Source organism: Sceloporus occidentalis, unplaced genomic scaffold, assembly GCF_023333645.1.
Source record: "Sceloporus occidentalis isolate IW3139 unplaced genomic scaffold, rSceOcc1.0.p SCAF_20, whole genome shotgun sequence".
NCBI classification, from domain to species: domain Eukaryota; kingdom Metazoa; phylum Chordata; class Lepidosauria; order Squamata; family Phrynosomatidae; genus Sceloporus; species Sceloporus occidentalis.
In genome coordinates this window covers 7246864-7268903 of record NW_028317000.1, presented here as the reverse complement: position 1 = coordinate 7268903, position 22040 = coordinate 7246864, and the positions used below count along the sequence as shown (strand labels likewise).

Genomic DNA, 22040 nt, shown 5'->3' with positions numbered 1-22040 from the left:
TGGCCTGCGGAAGGTTTTGGGCTCCAATGCACCTTCCTAGCCTTGTCCTACCTAGATGAATTTACAAGATGGGGAAGGCGACCATGGATCAAGACAGTTAAATGGAGCATCCAAAGTCTGTAGCACTGTATCTCTCAATTCCAGCTGTTGTGTATAACAGTGGAAAGGCTATTTATCTTTGTGCCCTGTACTCGCCAACCACTGCCTTAAATGAAATGGTTCTAGTTCACCCAGGAGTATCTCATTCTCTGCAAAGGGCAGAGAACACAGTAACCTTTTGACTGCACCAAGAAGTTACTGGAACAAAAAGTGAATGGTTGCCTCCAGCACTTCAGACTGTTTTACGGTTGTTGTTGTGTGCCTCTAAGTTGTTTCTGACTTATGGCAAGCCTAAGGTAAACATATCATGGGGTTTTCTTGCCAAGATTTGTTCAGAGGAGTTTGGCCACTGCCTTCCCCAGAGGCTGAGAGAGTGTGACTTGCCTAAGGTCACTCAGAGGGTTTCCATGGCTGAGCTGGGAATCGAACCCTGGTCTCCAGAGTCGGAGTCCAACAATCAACACCACTCTCAGACTGTTTTAGCTTTATCATTTTAATGCATGGTGTAAGCTCCTTTGGGTCCCCTATGGAAGAAAAGCAGTATATTACTCATTAATTATGTTTAATAGGTTTTTAGATTTTTAAAAAATTGTTCTTATTCTTTTAAGCTGTCTGTTATACTTTTAACATGCAAGCCAGCCTGCGATCTATTTGGAGGAATATTTTAATAAATAAATAAATAGATAGATAGATAAATAAATAAATAAATAAAACTACACGCTTGCTCTTCATGACCTGTTTTATTTTTGCCCTTGATGCTAATCAGTCATTAGCGAAGGTAATGTATATCGTGTGTTTTAATACAGCAAAGATTTCCCTTGGTCGACAGTAAATTGCTCAATTGCTTATTTGCAAGCTTAGCAGATAAAATTCTAATGAACAACTCCCTCCAAAAGCCCCAAAGCAAACTCCAACACTGAAAACAAACTATTTTTTTGGAGGGAAGGGATGCGTAGGATGAGGGCCATAGAAAGTAAACTAAACTAAAATACCTTTTAGAAAGAAAAGAGCCATTTAATTTTAAACGACATTCTAAGAAGTATTGAGTAGCTGATGAAAACCAAATCAAAACAGCACTAAGAACTTTGCTTCCCCCCAAAAAAAGCTTGCTTAATACATCTGGGCATAACAACTCCAGTTTGAGAAACCACAAACAACAGGGAAAGGTGTCCTGCAGCTCTGGGGCTACTTCAAAAAAGACCCCGCTCCAGTTTTGCAGAGAGTAATTTTCTATACGTTTAAGGTCTAAAAAATGATGGCTTTCTTTTAATACTTAGTTTCTGCTTGCAAGGAATGGGTACAAAACAAGAACATCACCTGGGTTGGTGAAAGGACTTTTATCACCCTTAATACACACTATGACACAAACACATACACAAAGCAAGACTTCTATTTGCTGTTGCTACTACTGCTACCGACAATCCAGAACCACTATGACTTCCAAGAAGAAGCGACAGAAGGGAGGGGAATGGCTCGATGCATTGCGCCAGTCAAATCATCAGTAACTGTCCCAGGCCTCCATCTTGATGAATCCAACTTCAACAGGGGTTCCCAACCCTTTTGACTCGCGGAGCCCTTATTTCTATAGCGGAGCCCCTAAGAGGCCTACTTTATGTCTTACAAGTTAATGGGGTTTAGGAGTCCAGTTGGCCATCCTTATCCATGGATTTCTTTTATCCATGGATTTCTTTTATCCATGGATTCAAGTATCCACAGCTTGAAAATATTCCAAAAAAGTATAAAAAAGTATAAATTCCAAATAGCAAACCTTGATTTTCCATTTTATATAAGGGGCACCATTTTGCTCTGCCCTTATATTTCATGGGACTTCAACATCCACGGATTTTGTTATCCACAGGGCATCCGAGAACCAAACCCCAGCGGACAACAAGGTTATTCTTTCATTAAAGATTAAACATTTCTTTCATTTTCTTGGAGTGGCCATGGAGCACTTGGGAAGTGCATGCGGAGCCCTAAGGGCGCTTTGGAGCACAGGTTGGAAACTGCTGATCTTGACCATCTAGTCTCTCTGTTCATAGCACTAACAGGAGTCCCTCACAACATGGCCATAGAGCAGCAAAAGAAGCTTATAGCAGATACAAGAAACTTAGAAGGATGAGGAAGCTCTTTCAGCTTGAGAGCCACATTCATATGAAATCATACACTATGCAGAGCATCTCTGGGAGCTGGGTATGTTTAGCCTGGGCATGTTGAGGATGGAGCAAGCTTGTTTTCTGCTGCTCCAGAGAAAAGGGCCCAGAGCAATGGATTCAAACTACAGGAAAAGAGATTCTACCTAAACATTAGGAAGAATATCCTGATGGCAAGAGCTGTTCAACAGTGGAGTATGCTGCCTGGGAGTGTGGTGGGGTCTCCTTCTTTGGAGGTCTTTAAACAGAGGCTGGATGGCCATCTGTCAGGGATGCTTTGATTGAGAGTTCCTGCATGGCAGAATGGGGTTGGATTGGATGGCCCTTGGGGTCTCTTCTAACTCTATGATTCTAACTGTAGAGAAGCACTTGGAGCAACACTCCAAGTGGTGGCTTGGGACTATAAGCAAAAGGTTAAGACCAGCGCAACCAAGGGCCTAAACAGACTGCAGAAATAATCTAGCTTGAGACCACTTTAACTGCCCTGGCTCAGTGTTAGGGGATTTTGGGAACTGTAGTTTGTTGTAGCACCAGAGCTCTCGAACAGAGAAGGCTCACAAAACTCCAGTTCCCAAAATTCCCTAACATTGATCCAGGGCAGTTAAAATGGTCTCAAGTTGGATTATTTCTGCAGTCTGAAAGGACGTCACATTGGCCCCAACTTATCTATTTATTTATTACAATATTGAAAGATCACGGGGCAGCGTGCAATAATATCCGCTTAAAGACAACAAACGATTGAAAAGGCTGAAAATATTTTAAATTAGTGATGACTTTAAACCATACAATTGAAAACCAGTTAAAACAACCTGATACAATGATGGTTCTTGTATCACAGCATCCATTCAAACTGGACTAAATCAATTAGGTCCCAAAGGTTTTCGTAAAAAGACATCTTTTGAGTTGGTGCCGGAAGGACATTCCCCATCTGTGGTGCCACAGCAGAGAAGGTCCTCTCTTGGGTCGTCCTACAATGTATTGTCTCCTATGGGACACTGAGGAAGGCATCTCCAGCAGATCTCAATTCTCTGTGAAAAACTTTGTTTAATCACTTTCTGACAGTATCTGGTCCTGAACAGAAAAAGAAACATGCCATGGGAAAGGAGGTTTCCCACAGGGCTGAATGGGGATGCTAGGAGGACCAGATTTGGCTCCAGGGCTCAAGGTTTCTCATCCTTTCCATAGATAAACAAGGACGGTGTCTTGAGCATCACTCGAATGCTCATGGAGAATGTTCAGAGTACACCTGAGATAGCTGAATAAGAACCATATATCCTAAGAATGCCTCTGTGGACAAAAGAAAGAAAGGTGCAAATATTCTGGACTGCTAGCTGGCTGGCTGAACAAATCATGCACTTGGGTAGAACTGCGGTAATAAAAGCAAACATTTTGCCAAGGCTTTTATTTCTCTTTCAAAACGATCCCCATTATAAGAAATGGAAATACCCTTCGAGCGACGGCAGAAAGAGATTTCTCGATTTGTCTGGCAGGCAAAGAAACCCACAATAAAATTTAAAACACTGTTTGATACTGAGGAAAGGAGCAGCTTGGGTGCGCCTAGTGTCAAGTTGTACTACCGGGCCTGTTGTTTTGTAGGGCTGAAGGAATGGATATTGCTTATAGAGATGCAAGACTCTTGGAACATGAAGGCTGCAATTCAAGATTTGGTTGGCATGGTTGTCTTTGGTATGATAAAGGCAAGGTACTTGCTAAATTTAAGTCCTGGTGTACACTAATCCCTCCATTTTGCAGCTTTGATTATTTACAGATTTGATGAATATGTTCTCTCTAGGAATATCTAGGTCCTCCAGTGCAACTCTATAGTCAACTTTAATTAAACGTTGCACTGAAAGACTTAGAGATTCCTAGAGAGAATACTCTATTAGGCCTTTGTAGCTCCTCCACTGCAGTTCTATGGTCAGTGTCTGTCAGAAATTGATCACAGAGTTGCCTTGGAGGACCTAGAGATTCCTAGGCATGTGTCTTCTCAGGTACAAACATTGTGTTTTTGTTATTTGCGTTTTTCCATATTCACGGGGGTCTTGTGCCCCTAACCCTAGAGAGTACGGAGGGACAAGTGTATAATGGTTATATGTTTCCCCACTTGCTCTTTTCATTTTGTGTTTTCATTTTCTGAACCAATATTACTCTGACCGTGAATTGGATTGCTTGTGTTAAAAAAAAAGTTAATAAAATAGTAATAATAAATCACACATTCACATTCATTCTTGCGACAACTTCTTTTATGGGAGCCCTGCGGGGAGAGCCTCCTCCTTCTCTGGAGCAGGTTTGGCTGGGAAAGCATTTTGGAGAGCAAAACCAGAGCCAAAAGTAAGGCAGCTGGGCAGGTTGAGACATGCTTATGGGGAGATGTGCAAAGTATGTATGCGTTTGGTATGTGCGTCTCAGGAACCAGGGGTGCCAGGCCATGAAAGAGTTCTGCCATTAACTGTCTCCCCTTTAACCAATGGATCAACACTCCTTTCCTGGGAACCCTTATGCCAGACCTCTCTGCTTCAGTACTGACCCAGCTGCCCTTGGCACAAGACTTTCTTTGTTCCAGTCCTCACTCGGCACGACCCAACTTAACCCGGTCTCTTCTCACGGACTACAGGCAGCTCTTCTTGACTCAGACCTCTGCCCAGCTCACCCGGCCCCGCTCATTACGCGGCCGCAATGAATCAAAAGTGAACGTATACCAGAGCCACTTGAGTGAGCCCGAGCCAAATGTTGCCCTCAACTGCCCTCCCTGGCTTTGGGATTACTCAGCCAGCGTCAATTCCGTGGAAACTGGCCCTGGCCTCCAATTTTCTAACTCAAGAGAACCTTTACAAGGTTGAGAGTCAAGCAGGTTGGGCTGGGACTTGGGAGATCTAGGCTTAAGGTCTGAGCTGGTGATCTAAGGGCTGTTCATCTCTCTCAACATGGCCAACCTGCCAGGGTTATTGTGAGGATTAAAGACAAGGAGAGAGGGCAAACCTGTAGGGTATCCTGAGCTCACCGGATGAAAGGTGGGATGTAAGTATAGTCACCGATTTTGGCTGAATCACATTTGGGATTTTTAAAAGCACCTACCGTATATACTCGACTATAAGTCGAGCTCATGTACAAGTCGAGGGCAGATTTGGGGGCCAAAATTATGGATTTTGATACGACCCATGGATAAGTCAAGGGTAAAACTTAGGGGCATGTAAGAAATGATCTAAAGGAAAATAATGCCAAAGAGTTTGCAAAATTCCAGCAAGACTAACTTTTTTTGCTCACCTTAAAGGGCTGGTACTTCCAGAGCAGTATACGCTCTTGTCTTTCACAAAGGGAATGGCTCCAGAGTTAAGGTACATCACTTACACTGACCCATGGATAAGTCGACTCAGGTTTTTCTGGTCCATTTTTTGACTAAAAGTCCTAGACTTATACATGAGTGTATACAGTATTTCCTTCAGGAGAATCACACTGGATGAGATCCCATAGGTCAAGTCCAACCAACTAAAGCATCTCAAGCCAAGTAGCTGTCCAGCCTCTTTCTGAAGACATCAAGAGCAGAAGACGTCACCGCCTCTCTAGGAAACTGGTCCCATTGCTCAATTGCTCTTACTGTTAAGAAAGTCCTTCTAACATTCATGGCAGTGGACTTTCCTGACCCCAAATAAGTGCCCTACTAAGAGCTGTGGAAGTGTGTAGCAGTAACAACAGCAGAAATGACAACATCACACAGGCTTCAAGAAAGGAGGGAGATGTGGTGTGGAAGGAAGGAAGAGACAGGGAGAGGACACACAAAATGAAGATGAGGAGAAATGAGAATATTCAAAACCCCAAGGGAAAGCTATCTCCTACGACACAGAACAGGAATTGCAGCGATCGGGGAAATCAAATCAGTCGGATTTATCAGTACAAATAAGTCATGCAACATGCAAAGCTTCTGGGAACAAGGAGAGGCCATGCAGCTGACATGGAAGATGCTGGCCCTTGTCTGACCCAAAGGGCTTTGGCATATTACTTATCTAGTCCAGTTCCCTGCTAACACCCTAAAAACACTCCTCCTTGCCCTTTCCATTAGCCCTTCAGCAGAAGTGCATAGGAGCTGCCTTCCCAGGTCTAACCAAAAGGTCTGTCTAGCCTAGCATCCTGACAGGCCCCATGCCCTCCCAACACATCTAGGAGTTGAGAGGTATGGCACGAAAGCAATGGCCATTACGATCTCCCTGGCTTTCCTGTTCAAGGTAAACTGCTCCTCCACAAGGAGGTCTGGACAAGTAGCTTCCAGCAAGCTCGCCTTTGCCCAGAGATGGAGAACATCTGCCTTCCAGATGTTGTTAGACTTCAACTTCCAGCAGCCCCAGCCAACGTCACCAGTGGTAAGGGACAGTGAGTACTGTAATTCAAAACATCTGCAGGGGCAAAGCTTTGCTCCCGTCTAACTTTAGCCACTGGGAGAGCTCTCCTCTGTGAATTTAACTCCTTTCCAACCTCACCTAAGTCAGTTTGTTCTTCTGTGCTGGGTGCTGAGTGTTTTACACACGTTCAAGGGAATGAACTCTCCACTCAAATGGCAGCAGGAGGTATCTTAACTGAGCTTCGGTTCAAGCATGGTAAACACTGAAATGAAATTAAGCAAACAAGGAATAAGGATGGTGTAGGAAGTAGGGATCCAGGTCTCACTTCAGCCAACTCAAGATTACTTTCTGGGAGCCCCACTCTCAGCCTAGTCCCAAATTTCCGCTTTTGCGTGGCAGTTCCTTCTTCCTCATAAGCCAAGATGCAGGCAAAGATCTCTGTAACCTTCTTCCTCTAACTTGAATGCCAACAGAGGAAGGCCCTCTTCTTCTGGTACTACTCTTGAGACACAGGCAATGGTCTTTCTTTCAGACCTGTATGCCTGGCATTGCCATCAACTATCCCCAGGAAGAACAGACTTAAGTCTAGGGAAGCTCATGCTGCCAACTTCTTTCGTTAGTTAATCTCAAAGGTACTACAAGACCTCTCTACATACTGACTCTACAGACTAACACGGCTATATCTTGAAGCTCAATAATGACCACAAAGACAGCAAGACTTTCCATACCACTGGCCTTTAGCAAACTGCTGCCCATGGTAGACTGCCACAGAACATGGGGAATCAATTGGTCTTATAAATATGCCAACCAACATCACAGCATGCAGATTTTGTTTAAAGCTAGCCTGCATTCCCATGCAGGTTGCAAAAGCAAAAAGGCCTGACTCATTTCCACACTAACAACTTTATCAAACCTGATTAAAACCACCACAGTTGGCCCTCCTTATCCACAGATTTTTTTTTATCCACAGATTCAAGCATCCACGGCTTGAAAGTATTCCAAAAAAGTATAAATCCCAAATAGCAAACCTTGATTTTCCATTTTACATATGGGACATCGTTTTGTTCTGCCCTTGGATTTAATGGGACTTGAGCATCCACGGATTTTGTTATCCACAAGGGATTTCTTTTACCTGGCTAGGTTGGGGGGGGGGGGGGGTATGAATGGGGACAATAACTGCAATTTTGGCCTTGCTGGAAAGAAGGGGTCTCCTTTGCCTGCTTAGAAAAAAGGAGCATGAAAGAAGAAACTCAAATCTTGACACGGTTTGCAGGAAGGGCTAAGCTTTCTCTGCTTAGGAGGGGGATGAAGAAACTGGAATCCTGGCGTTTTGGTGGGGCTGAATAGAGTTTTCTCTGCTTGCTCAGATTAGGGATGAGCTACTGACATCTAACAATCTGGAAAGAAGGGGTTATTCTAGCCTGGAAAAAAAATATTCTGGCTTTTTATTCTCTGAACCTATTTAAAACCCTGTGGCAGGCTGAGTACAATTGCCGATGTCAGTTCTGTAGTAATGCATTCCTGCTGGTCTCCCAATGATTCCTTGAAGAACTGTTTCTTAATACAGTGCTACCTCGGGTTACGAAATTAATTCGTTCCGCGGCGCCGTTCGTAACCCGATACATTTCGCAACCCGAAAAGGCTTTCCGTTAGCGCTGGAAAGCCGCTAGCCGCGCTTCGCATTTAAATTTCGCGCCGAAATGAATTTCATAACCCGAAAAATCTTTCGTTACCCGGAACAGTTTTTTCCAATCTAACTTTTTCGTACCCCGGAAATTTCGTAACGCGATCAATTCGTATCCCGGGGTACCACTGTATTTTTGTCACTCTCCCCCAATTTATACATAGAGAAATCTTGTAGCACCTTTGAAACCAATTGAAAGAAAGAAACGTCTTTCAGTGAGTCTCAAAGGTGCTACAGGATCTCTGTACGTACTGATTCTACAGACTAACATGGCTATATCTTTGACTTCTGTCAATTTATAGAGTGAGTTTAGGAACACCAACCCAATGTAAATCGAGACCTATCTGCAACCTAGCCAATAACAAACTTCACTTGCTCCACAAGTTTATAAACTCTTTGTCAGCCCCCCCCCCCCCCCCCCATATAAGCCAGTGGCAACATTGTTCGACAGCTGGGTTCTGTATGAAAACACATCAGAATGTCCCTCCATGTTCACAACAACAACAACAACTCTTAAGATCGTTCCGCAGAGTATCCAAGGAAATGCTTTCACAAGACAGCACCCACTCCTTTGCCCCTTCCCCTCCTGGCAAATGACATTTAGAGGCTCTTAAACACAGCAACCTTCATTCCCAGCTATTGCTACTGGTAATATAACAGAAGAAGAGGCCTGCTGAACTGGACCAAGGTGTGAGTAGGCAATATGTGACACACTGGCACATTTTTCAGCCTCCAGTTCTTGGAAGCTGCCCATACTTGATCCAGTGCTGCATCTTGTTATCAAGAGTAGCCTGGAAGGTTCCTCTGGAAAGCTGTGGAACAGGACATGGAGGTGAGGTCTTTCCCCTTCCGACTTTCCTCACAGACTGGTTTGGGGTGGTGGTGAACCCCTGTACATGAAGGTTCCCTCTAACTATGCTGGCTATTAGCTGATAAAAGGTTTCACTTTGCAAATGTGTCCATCATGCTTGACTTTACGTCTACCTATAACAAGCCCTGGCATTATCTGAATTCCAAAAATATACCTAGCTGACATTAGGTGGAAGGAAAAGGGGAAAGGCCAGGTGCAAGAGAGTGAGCAAGTTCGGCTGGGCAGTGCAATTCCTCCCCCTTTGCCCCAGGGCCCATCCTTGGAGAGAGATGGCAGGACCAGCTTGAAGCCTCCAGCCAGCCAGCCACCCGCTGTCAGCTGCTCCGCCTCTGACTTCTCCAGCCGGCACTAAAAGCAAAGTGACGTCGCTGCCGTAAAAGATAACATTTCAAGGCAGAACGCACAAAATGGCTGTCTCCCAAGACAAACCATTTCCATACAATGCTATAAAAAGGTCCACCGCCTAAAAAGGAAATGGGGGCTTGGCAGCTAGGCAAGCAGAGGTTTGGGGTTTAAGGGAGGGAAAGAAGGAACAGATCAAGCCAATCCTATCCTCCCTCCGGGCCCACAAGACAGGCACCTTAACCCCTGATGCTTCCTTCTGACCCTACGGTTGTCCGCACATTATCTCACATTCTCTTTCCGCGTGCAGCTCACTCGCTCGCTCGCAAAGCTATGCACCATGCCACAACTGCATCTTACATTTGAGGATTTCGGGGAGGGGGAAGAGGATTTTATGCTTAGAGTCAATAGCAAAAGAGGCTCGCCTTACAGATGCAACCGAGATGCCCGCCATCTGCCTTCCGCTGTGATGATCCGTCGCAGGAGAAAAGAGGATTTCTAGCAAAGTTCCTCTGAATGGGGCTGCACCAGGATTATCAGAAAGCGGTGACCAAGAACGGTTCCATCCAGACACTTCTTTTCGAAGGAAGACGGAAGCAGCTACCGAAGCAGGATCCCTATCAGCCCCTTTCAGCGCAAACGCAGTGGAAACAACACTGCGGCGGCTGCTTTGCCCCCTCTCTTTCTGTGCCTTCGCCCTTCTGGCTAGTCAGAGGCAACGGATCCAAGGGAAAGGGAAAGGTCTCCAGAAATAAAAGGGTCGCCAACATCCTAACAGAGCTCAGCATTAAAAAGGAGGTGGGGGATCTTTTTTGCAACGCAGCATGGAGGGTGGGGGCCTGGAGGAGGTCTACGAGTCGAGGAAGCAAAATGAATGGAGCACGGGAAGAGAATGCTTAGGCCTACTGTGATATAAATAGAGCTGCACTCAGTTGCAGGCGAGAGCATAGGAAGTTCAGCTATTTCGCTCCAAGAGAGACGGCAGCCAACGCCACTTCAAAGCAATTGAGAAAGTTTTCGGCTCTGGTTGAGGCTGCAGGGAGCAATAGTAGTAACATGTGAAAGCGGTGGGGAAAGGGGGGAGGATTTGAAGAGAGTTCAAGCCATTTTACGCACTTTATTTCAGCAACTCTTGCAAGAACTCCACAAGGGAAGCTAGTGGTATGGGGGGAAAGGACAAAGTCTTACGCTGGTGGCATTAGGGAAACAGGCAGGAGGTAAGACAACAAAGCCTTTATCTATCTCTACTTTCAGGTTGACCGGTGTTGAAGAAGAGATTGCAGGCCTGAAGAAAAGCTGCCCAAATGACAACCAAAATGATCAGCAGCTTGGGGCAACTTCCCTACAAGAAACCATTCAGAAGCAGTTAGTTGTGTGGGGAAGATGCCTTAAGGAAGCACAAGGTAAGTGCCTATAAACGTATGGACAGCAAAGATAATAAGGAAGAATCTTTTTCTCCCAACAGTCCCAAAACTGTAGAACTGGACCAGCACGAGATTCATGGCAGGCAAAATAAAGCACTTGCCTGTGCAATGCCTAAGATATTTGCTGCCACATGCCAGAGGGGGGTTATCCAGTGGTAGAGGAACATGGAGCCAGTGTCGTGTAGTTGTTTGAGGGTTGGACTACGACTATGGAACCAGGGTTTGAATTCCCATTTGGCCATGTAAACCCACTGGGTGACCTTAGGCAAGTCACACTCTCTCAGCCTCAGAAGGCAGACAAAATTCCCTTTGAAAAAAAACTTGCCAAGAAAACCTTGAGCCTTAGGGTTGCCATGAGTCGGAAACGACTTAAAGGCACACAACAACCAGAGGCAGGTGGCTTTGGAGGTAAAAAAAAATGCCTGGCTTGGTCCCCAGCATCAGCAGCGAAGGAAAGCCAGTGTGGAATAGTGGTTCTGAGCGTTGGGCTACGACTCTGAAGACCAGTTTGGCCATGAAACCCACTGGGTGAGTTTGGGCAAGTGACATGCTCTCAGCCTCAGGGGAAGGCAATGGCAAGCACCCAGTGAACAAGTCTTGCCATGAAAACCACACGATAGGTTCGCCTTATGGATGCTGTAAGTAAGAAACGACTTGAAGACACACAACAACAAAAACAACACCACCAGCCGCTAAAATGTTCAGGGAAAGAGCGATGGAAAAGACCTCTTCTGTCTGAGAATCTGGAGAGCTCCTGTTGACCAGAGCAGACAAATTCCTGGCCAGATGGACCAGCAACCCAGATTAGTATGAGGCTTCTTTCTATGTTTTCTTTGGGAGGGGGAGCCATATGACCCATGTCCTGACTGTAAAATGAGATTAGACAACATTCTGATGGAGGAGAAGAGGCTTACTGAGGGTGAAGCAACAATTGTATAGATGGTCTGTTTTTCAGAGGCCGCCTACCACCAAACTGCAGCCACAGGCACAAATGTAAAAGCATGCTTTAAAAGCATTTAGCTACAAGCAACTAGTTGTTTGACTGAGAGCAAGCATGGTGTAGTGGTTTGAGGGACTCGAGACCAGGGTTCGATTCCCCGCTCAGCCATGAAACCCACTGGGTGACCTGGGGTGAGTTACACTCTCTCAGCCTCAGGGGGAAGGCAATGGTAAACCTCCTCTGAACAAATCTGGCCAAGAAAACCCCATGATAGGTTTGCCTTAGGTCTTCATAAGTTGGAAATGACTTGAAGGCACACAATAACAAAGTTGCTTGATATCAATGGGCCCACAGACAGGCCAAAATAAAGCTGCTTCAGGTCACTTTGGAGGTATGCTGTTTAAATGACTCACGCATCTTAAAAGGCCAGAAGCTGTGCCAAAGCTGCGCTCCAGTCCTTAGGTCTGGAGCATGGCTTTGGTGCAGCTTCTGGCCTCTTAGGACACATTCAGCATTTAAACAGCATACCTCCAAAGTGACCCGAAGCAGCTTTATTTTGGCCTGTCTGTATGAGCCCAATTTCTGTTTCTTAACTAAGTCGCATTGTAGCTGTCACATAACAAGGGATGACTTCATTCCTTTTGTGACTTTCACAGCTAAGGGGTGTATGTAACCTCCTGATGGAGGAGGAATATAACATGGTTCAAGTGCTGCCTCGTGTCCTATTATGAGTATGGTAGTTCCAGCAAGGTGAACATGAAGAGGGTGTCTTGTACCACCGGCTAGTAGCATTCAAAGGTTACTTTCTAAAAAGGAACTAAAATAATTGGTAATGCTTTTGAGGATACATTTGGGAAACAGGGTAAGCAAAGAACTACTTTATAAAAAGTGCAATTGTGACAGTAGCTAAATATTCATCAGTCTGCAAAGGGATCTTGATGTAGCACCTTTGAGACTAAGTGAAAGAAAGAAGCTGGTAGCATGGGCTTTTGTAGACCTGAGCCTACTCTCAGAAGCCTAGGTCTACCAAAGCTCATGCTACTAGATTCTTTCTTTCACTTAGTCTCAAAGGTGCTACAAGATCCCTTTGCATAACTATTCTTCAGGGGCCTTAGACTACAATGGCAAGTAATTCCTTGTTAAAAGTAACTTTGAAAGCTACTGCCTTTAATTCCTGCTTGAGACTGCTAACTGGCCTCTATGGGCAAGCAGGATAGGAGGATGGATTCAATAGGCCTTTGCTGCATCTTCTGAGCTCTACCTGCACTGATGCGCATGTATGCGTTCTGTGTTTTCAAGTCCTTTCCCATGTATGGCTCCCCTATTAGAGGGATTTCTTGGCAAGTTTCTTCAGAGGGCCATTGCCTTCCTCTGAGGATGCTCCATGAGGATCTTCCGAGGATGAGAGAGTGTGAATTGCCCAAGGGCACCCAGTGGGTTTTCAGGGCCAAGTGGGGATTTGAACAATGCTCTCCAAAGTCATAGTCCAACGCTAAAACCACTACACCACACTGGCTCCATGTGCTTCTACCACTTCACAACCCTCTTCTATCATGTGGCAGTGCATAACTTAAACAAATTAGGCATGGTATAGACAAGTGCTTAATTTTGCCTGCTATGAATTTCCTGCTGGTCCGGTTTTCTGGGACAACACCATCTCCCTATTCTACAGATGTTGGTCAGTCAAGAGAAAAAGATCCCTCTTCATTATCTATGGGATCCGTAAGTTTATAGACAGCACAGAGGGCTAATGAGAAGCCAAAAAGTGAATGGAGGGAGTGCATTCCTCCTTCGCTATAACTCTTTGGCCTGGGTTTATGCAGAAGTCCTAAGAATCCCAAAATGGTACCATTTCCGGCTGTAAATTCAAAGTGAGAGGGCTGCTTTATTAAACAAGTTTCTGTATTTAAAGCCAAAATGACCTCTCCCGCTCTTGCAAGCAGAAAGGGAGAATTTCAAAGAGAAACGCTTGAATCCAGTCCTCTCCTTGCAGTGTTACTTTTCAGCCTCCAAGGAAAGTTTTTCTTTCGGCTTTTTGCCTACCATCTGAAAACGACAGAATCCGTTTCTGCCTGTTCATTGTACTCCATGTAAACCTGGGTACGAAGACACCGAATGGACTATACTTTTTCAAACTACAGAAGGATCACATCTTGGAAAATTCCTGGTGCGGCAGAAGGCAGAGAACAGCATGGGGTTAGGATGTTTCCTCCCAATATGCCAGGCATCTCTCATAAAACCGAAGAGGGAATTCCAAAAGTGACATTCCCCATTTGTAATTTCAGGTGACATAGGCCCATTGTAACCATTTCTTCCAGTTCTAACTCCCCATTTTGCTGCACACAAAACCAAGGCTGCATAGACCAGAGAAGCAGGGATGAAAGAGACAGAAAGAAAGCAGAGGAAACGCATAGTTTGAGGCTGACTTCAAAAGGAATAACAGCAACACAAGAGTTGGCCATTATGGCTGGGGATTCAGGGAAATGTAATCCAAAAAGTACCATTTCCAAACTCCGTTTGTCGCGAATGCTGAATAGAACCATCCAGTTTAGTAGAAACCTTCCTCCGAATAGCTTAATAGTTGCTATGAGATGCAATGTTTCAGAAGCACCTGACAAGCCACTGTGAGAAGACAATGGCAAAATCACACAACAAAAATCCAGTATGTAATATCAATTATGTATTACATACAGAAGCTTTAACAGTTGGTAGTATGGCACAGTGGTTTGAATGTTGGATTACAACTCTGGAGACCAGGGTTTCATTCCCAACTTGGCCGTGAAACCCAATGGATGAACTTGGGCAAGTCACACTCTCTTAGCCTCAGGAGAAGGCATTGGCAAACCTCCTCTGAACAAATCTTGCCAAGAAAACCCCATGATAGCTTCGCCTTAAGGGGGAAACAACATGAAGGCACACAACAACAGCAACATCGCACCTTGAGCCCCTGAGGTCAATGGGATTCTCAACCGATCGACCTTTGGCTTAAATCAGCTGGACAAGAATGCTCTCCACAAAATATGAGATAAAGTCATAATGGATGGGCCTGTTGGAAGCTATTCACTATACCGGCTGAATTATGCCCCCGGTAACAACAATTTCCAATTTCTAGATAACAACAATGCTGCCTTCATTCTCTGCTTAGTGGACAACTTGGAAGCAATGGACTGGCTCCTGGAAAAAGCAAGAACTCCTACAAGTTTGTATTTTCACCTCCATCACCGACACAGCATGGATCTTCCCCCCAAAACACCCCACTCTCAGAGTCTTTGTTCCCAGAGAACTTAAATTCACTGTAAATCCTTCAAGGCTTGCTAGAGCTTAGCCAAAAAAGCCGTGGGAATGCAAGATGCTCGCTGAGCATGTACAAAGTGCCCTTCCCATGTCACCCAGCAACTGCAGCCAACCGCCACAGCAGATGCGCAAGTTTAGGTCTTCGAAGAAGGTAACAGAGGGGAAAACAGAAATCATCACATGGAAAAGAGTGGGAAACCCTTGCAGCAGGGTAACGTGAGGACAACCACAACACAAGCTAAAAGCCCCATATAAAAGCCAAACAAGCCAGGCACCCAAATGCATCGTCCAAGTGAACCCAAACGCATTATGAAAGAAACTTCGACTCAGGGTATGTGCAGAACAGTCCAGGGCGAAGGGGATGGGAAGGAGAAACGTTGCAGAGTCCAGAAATTGTCCAGGCGGGGATGGCTTTAAAGCCTCGTCGCTGGATTTACTGGGTCAAACGGAAGGGGCTCTGCCATGAAAGGTGGCGGAGGCATTCCTCAAGAGACATGGCTTTCAAGCAGCTGAGCATTTCTTGATTTCTTTCTCAGTGTGTGTATGTGTGTGTGTGTTTCAAAGAAGGGTGGGTGGAGGAAGTCAGACAACGGGGAAGAAAAGCCACTGGCATTCGCTCAATAACTGACCGCTGTAACAGAATTGGAATAAAATAAAATAAAATAAAAGGCAAGAGGTGGCAAAGGAGGTTTAAAAGACCAGTCACATCTTTCTTCTCTCCATCCCTCCACATCGCTGCCACCCTCATCGTCATCATCATCATCACCACCATCGCCGTCGTCCTCCTCCCATCAAGCCTGAGTGACGCAGGCTGCCTTATATAATAGGGCTGCGATTTCCTAGACCGCAAGGAAGGCCTCCCCCTCCCTCCGACGCCCGCCTCCATCGTCCCCCTCCTCCCTGCCACCGCTTTGTGCTCCGGCGTAGACTTCACACAGGCGCAAACGTGCGTCTTCCAGCCCCTGGCACCGTGCCAGCACTTCCCTTCGTCAGCTGGCCGCCTCCATTCACAGACTGGGGTTGTAGCTGACATGAAACGAAGGGGGGTGTGGGGTGGAGGAGGAAAAGGGGGGGCGCAGAGAGAGAGAGAGAGAGAGAGAGAGAGAGAGAGAGAGAGAGAGAGAGAGAGAGAAAGGTTTGGGGGTATTCTATCGCACCGCCAGCATGCCAGAGAGACAATGGAACGCCTTTGCCATATCTCCCCTAAACCATCTACCTTTCTTCTCTCTCCCTCCCCCAAAATAAATGCTCACCCCCCAACCTTCTTCCTCTGCAGATCCAGACTGGTATCCACTGCGAAGGGAGCGGGCATCCGCCAAAATAAAACGGTTTTAATGAATGGTTCCACGGAGAGCTTTTGGAAAAGGGGGGGGGGGGGGAATTAAAAAATAAAATAATAAAAACCACGACGTTCAGAAGCTCATGGTCGTAAAAAGAAGAATAACATTATTATTTTTCAAAAAAAGGTCTCGGCTAATCCCTAAAGAGCCCTTTGTTTAAGAAGAAGACGACGGAGGAGGAGGAAGAAGAGGAGGAGGGAAGATTTTTTTTGCCCTTTCCAAAAATGAGACCCGAAGCATACTCACAGGTAGCGTGCTCTGCCTCCCTCCTCGCCTTGACAAGAGGAGGGGAGAGACAGACAGATGGAGGGGAAGACAGACCGGGAGCACGCCAGGAGGGCAGGGGGGAGAGCCAGGGTCTTTTTTCACCAGGAGCCCCCTCGGTGGAACATGGGCGGCCGCGGCGTGCCATCCCCCTCCAGGGACCTGCCGGAACCCAGTCGTGGAACGGGCACGTCCCTGCCAATCATCTGTGGTGCCGTTATATTAAACAAAAGAAAAGGGGGGGGGATGCTTACTTTTACCCATGATGCCTAGCGGGGGCAGGGGAGAGGGGAAAAAAAAATAAAACCAGTTGCAGCCGGTTTGTAACCTCAGGACATGGAATTATCGCTTTAAAAAAAAATTAAGTTGGTTGTGGCATAGAAGAGCCAGTTAACTGCTGAGGTTTCTAACCCCCCCCCCCCCGACGCCGTCACCCGCTTTGCCCGCCTCCTTCTTTCCTTCCTTCCTCCCCAACCCCATGGCCTCCATCATCATCATCATCAGGTCTCTCCCACTTGGTTGCCCCCCCCCCCCCACTCCTTTAAAAAATACCCCAGGATGGCACCTTGCCAAACTTTGCGTCTCATTCATAAGTGTGGGCTTCTTTTCCCTGCAAGGGTCCCTCTTTCCTCTCGCTTTTACCAAGTAGCTGCCAATACTAAAATGAAGGGGAGAGGTTAAAGGGGGGCAGAAGAGGAGAAAGGACCCCCCCCACCACCACCACCACCAATGGACACCTTCAACATGGAGGCCTAAAGAAGGATCCTTTCAAGAGAAGATGGTAAAAAGGAAGCCAACCTGTGTCCGGTTCTTGACATGTCAATGTGGAACACGGATAGAAAATGCAACTCGACTACCGTGGAAGTTGGCAGCCCGTTCGCCCACCCGTCCAGTTGTCTCAACTGGACACATCGGGTCGCAAGCGCTTGGCTCGGCCTCAGCGCTGTCTGACACGTCTTGCCCCTTGGTGACGTCCAACTCCAGGCCAAGTCATGAAAACCCAACCTAGATGGAAAAGCACCAAGGATAAAGGCCAGCGGACCCTAGCATCTTCCCTCCAAGCCCCTGCTGAACGGAGCTCAAGTTATCAAGATAAATGGAGACTCTGAGATGTCTCCAACACCAACGCTGGGTTCAGCGTTCCAACACCCTGACAAATGTTGAGATTTTTTTACTACTAGGAACAAATGCTCCATGGCCATCCATCCTTCACTTGGTGCAACTGAAGGCACTCTTGCAATGATTTATGTTTTTGACAATATCATCCCCCCCTCTCTCTGAACTGAGCAAACAACCTACCTATCCTTCTATGACTGGCCGGGCTCTTTCCCCCCCATTCTCTCTTGGTTGAGTGCCTCCAAGCGTTTGCTGGGAGCTGGCGTCTACTTCCAATACAGCCCTTAGTAGCACTTTAGCTATTAAACTCAACCGGTTGAAGCTTTCAAGGCCAGTGCCGGGCAATACAGGTCTTTCATCACAGAGCTTTAGGGAAAACAGCAACAGCTTAACGTACAACTGCAAAGATGCGGGACCAACAGCAGCTTTGAAGTTAGCACCAGAAGTTCAGGATAGCTTCTGCCTTGTCTGTCTGTGAACCGATCTGAACTAGGAACAACCTGAAATAAATCTGGATTAACTGTATCTGGAGGTGTAGCTCTCCAATGCTGCCTTTTTTCTACGTTCGGAAACAGTTATGCAAAGCTACCTAATTTTTAAACACTATATTTCAAACTAGCAGGTACGATGGGTTTTTGTTTTACAAGAGGAAACACCCACTGAAATGGTGCTACGGGTGTAGGAGCTTTCTGCTATGGGTTGTAAGGAAGCAATGCTTCTCTGCATCCCTTTGCCCCAGTGATGCCAATATGCCAGGCAGCTTGCCACCCCATGGACCTCAATACAACTTGCCCCAAGCCAGGAAGAAATATATGCTTTGTTGGAACACTTGCCTCAAGCGGGGAGCTATCACTCCACTGCTTCGATCTTAGATCCAGAGTAAGGGATGGTTGGCAGAAGGCAACCCTCCTGGAAAGCTGTCCCCCGCTGACTTACATTGAAAACAAGGCCGGTGTATGCTTAGGGATAGGGCTTTAACAGGGCCCCACAGATGTCCCCAGTGAAGTGGGCAGCATATTGAAGCATGCTTTATCCATCTCACAGAATCCAGGGGGGTGGTGGTACAATTAAGAACTGAACTCAACCCCTTTCTACAAGTCCTGTCCCTCTATTTGTATGCTGGCTTTTGGTCAACATGTGCTGGCGTGTCACTACAACTCCCATCAAGCCTACCCAACCTAGCCAATGTGAGGAATGTTGGGAGTTACAGTCCACCAGCAGGAGAGCCAGCATGGCATAGTGGTTTGAGTGCTGAACTACGACTCTAGAGAACAGGGTTCGATTCCAGGCTTAGCCATGAAACCCATGGTTGACCTTGTCACACCCTTTCAGCCTCAGGGGAAGGCAATGGCAAACCTTCTCGGAACAAATCTTGCCAAGAAAACCCCATGATAGGTTTGCCTTAGGGTTGCCATAAGTCAGAAACGACTTGAAGGCACACAACAACAACAACAACAACCATCCATCAGCATGTGGAGGTATGCATCATTCCCACCCACATCAGGTCCAGCAACTGGCCTCTGGAAGTGAAGGGGATAGTTACAAGGCTGGAAGGAAGGGAAGCAGGGATGATGCGGGTTTTAGATGCTGCCAGGTAAAAGGGAGAGATTTCCAGGTCCTGGGATGAACCCAGTGCTTGCAGAAGAGTCCTAGGAAGAAAGGGATAACTGCAGGTGGAGAAGATGGACAGCCTAAGCAGCCACAGCCGCTTCGCCCCTCATGTGCCAGTGCCCAAGGGGCAACGTGGAAAGAGCATTATGTCAAAAGCAGCAGGGCCCCACACGGCTAATTCTATTCTGCTAAGATTGCATGGGGAGGGATAATGTAAGGAATGGAAGAAAGGGGAGAAAGAGGCAGGGGACTGATGCGTCCATGCGGCAAAACAAAGCGGCAGAGTCCTGAGGCAAGAGGCTTGGCTGGAGCGTTGCAGGGAGCAGGTGAGGAAAACGCCATTTCAATCCATTACATAAGAATCTCTTTCCAAGTGGAAAACTAGCACACCAGGGAGTACTCTCGACCAAACAAATGCACTATTTGTTATGTTTATATCCCGTTTTTCCTCCAAGGAAGCATACACGGCTCTCTTCCTCTACATTTTTTATCTTCACAACAACCCTGTGAGGTACGCAGGTGATCTAGTGTGAACTGATCAGCTTTGGAGGAGAGCGGAGATTTGGACTTGGGTCTTGGTCCAGGTTGCACACTCAGTCAGCTACATTCAGTGGCTTCTCTACCATGCTAGAACCTATTCCATCCACTCACAAGAAACTTTTCACGGAGGTAGCTGTCAAAAACGTGATTCCCCAGCTGCAGTAGTCTATCAGTTTAGGTCTGCGCCACTTTATGTTATGGAGATGAGATTGTAGGGAAAACCACCCAAAGTTGGAAGCATGTTTCACGATGTCAATTAGTGTTTCGGTATCAAAACTGATACTGCTTCCTAAGTTTTAAGAAACTTTAAGAAACTTTAAAACCAACCATCTAAAAGCCAGCAAAAATGTAGTGGGAAGAAGATAAATTCATTTGAAATGCGGTGCGGTGGCTAACATGGATTCTCAAAAAGACCAACAAATGGGTCCGAGAGCAAATCAGGCTTGAACTCTTGCTAGAAGATGACTAAACTCTTGTACTTTGGACATAGGATGAGATGACATGTCTCAATGGAAGAGACAATAACGTGACAGTAAAGTGCAAGGCAGTAGAAAAAGAGGGGTGTGTGTGTCATGTATTATAGGTGAATTGACTCCGTCCAGAAGTCAGGGCTGCCCTGAGTTTGCGAGGCTTCAGTTGATGATTCTTGGAGGTCTCTCGTTCACAGGGTCGCCATAGGTCAAAGTCAATTTGACCGCAAATAACAATGCCCACTTTGTAGCCCACGAAATTAGGCCTATTGGGGAAAGCGGCCCAGAATGGAAGCAAAGAAGGTGACCAATGGGCAACTATACATACAATGGAATATAGTCTCTGCAGACCCCCACGCAGCAGGTTTGCTATTCAAAATTATGTCCATCAAGCCCACCTACATTTAATCTGTATGGTTTATACGGATCAAATTGGTTTGATTTTGATTTGGCGGTTATGGAAGAATGGCTCTAGATGTTGGAGACTGGCTAGCAAGACAGAGAGGTCTGGAGAAGTAGGGAATGCATGGATGCCAGGGATAAAAGAGAAGAGGGTAAAGGATGAGAAGGAAAAGAAGGCTCACCTATGAGTAGACTGGATGGATGTCCCAAGCTTCCACAAACATTTTCATACATGTGAATCTGTGCAAATTTCTGGTGAGATCTTATGCACTAGTAACAACAAAAAAAGGTTTGTTGCATTAGCAGAACCGCTACTGAAAGGCAAGGCTCTCCCAGTGAATCTGCAAGTGGTCCAGTCGCCGGTGCTGAGTGGCAACCAAACAGAGACGACTGAGGAGGAAAAACGTATCTCGTACCTCTCCATCCCACATCCCTTTATATCATACCCATGGAGTGATTCTCTAAAACTTTGCGAGTTAGTGACTTTTAATGAGTTTATCTTAGAAGTTCTAGTTTGGGCTCAAGAAAAATGTAATTCTCTAGCTCCCCAACACATACTCACAAGACTGGGGTGACTGAGTAGGCTCAAGACACAAATAAATCCCGCCTATTCAGAAAACCTATAGTTAACTAATAGAAATCCCTGTCCAACAATTTGGCAGAGTTTGGGAAACATTACCTTTAGGACTACAATTCCCAGAGTCGCCCAGCCGACATGGTCAGTAGGGGAGTCCGAGGACTGCAGAGCAAGAAGTCACTTTTCCAGCTGTTTCATTTCAACAGTGTGATGCGGCAGCTAAAAAGGCCAATGCAATTTTAGGCTGCATCAATAGAAGTATATTGTCTAGATCAAGGGAAGTAATGGTGCCACCCTCTTCTGCTTTGGTCAGGCCCCACTTGGAATACTGTGTCCAGTTCTGGGCACCACAATTCAAAAAAGATGCTGAGAAACTGGATCGTGTCCAAAGGAGGGCCACCAAAATGGTGAAGGGTCTGGAAACCATGCCCCACGAGGAATGCCTTAGGGAGCTGGGGGGGTTTAGCCCGGAGAAGAGAAGGTTATGAGGTGCTATGATAGCCCTGTTTAAATATTCCAAAGGATGTCATATTGAGGAGGGAGCAAGCTTGTTTTATGCTGCTCCAGAGAACGGGACCCAGA

General features: G+C 46.2%; 1 protein-coding gene across 3 annotated transcripts in view; it reads right to left on the bottom strand.

The window, feature by feature from the left end:
* GATAD2B (GATA zinc finger domain containing 2B) overlaps nucleotides 1-22040 on the bottom strand; it is a 71604-nt gene that overhangs the window by 27233 nt on the left and 22331 nt on the right. The window contains exon 1 of one of the 3 annotated variants that reach the window (XM_089483570.1): nucleotides 16725-16956. The exons of 1 other annotated variant lie outside the window; for it this stretch is intronic. The gene's annotated coding sequence lies outside the window, so the exon portion shown is untranslated. Of the gene's footprint in view, nucleotides 1-9910; nucleotides 10349-16724; nucleotides 16957-22040 lie in introns of those variants that run through there. One more of the 3 variants, XM_089483571.1, reaches the window with a different exon arrangement.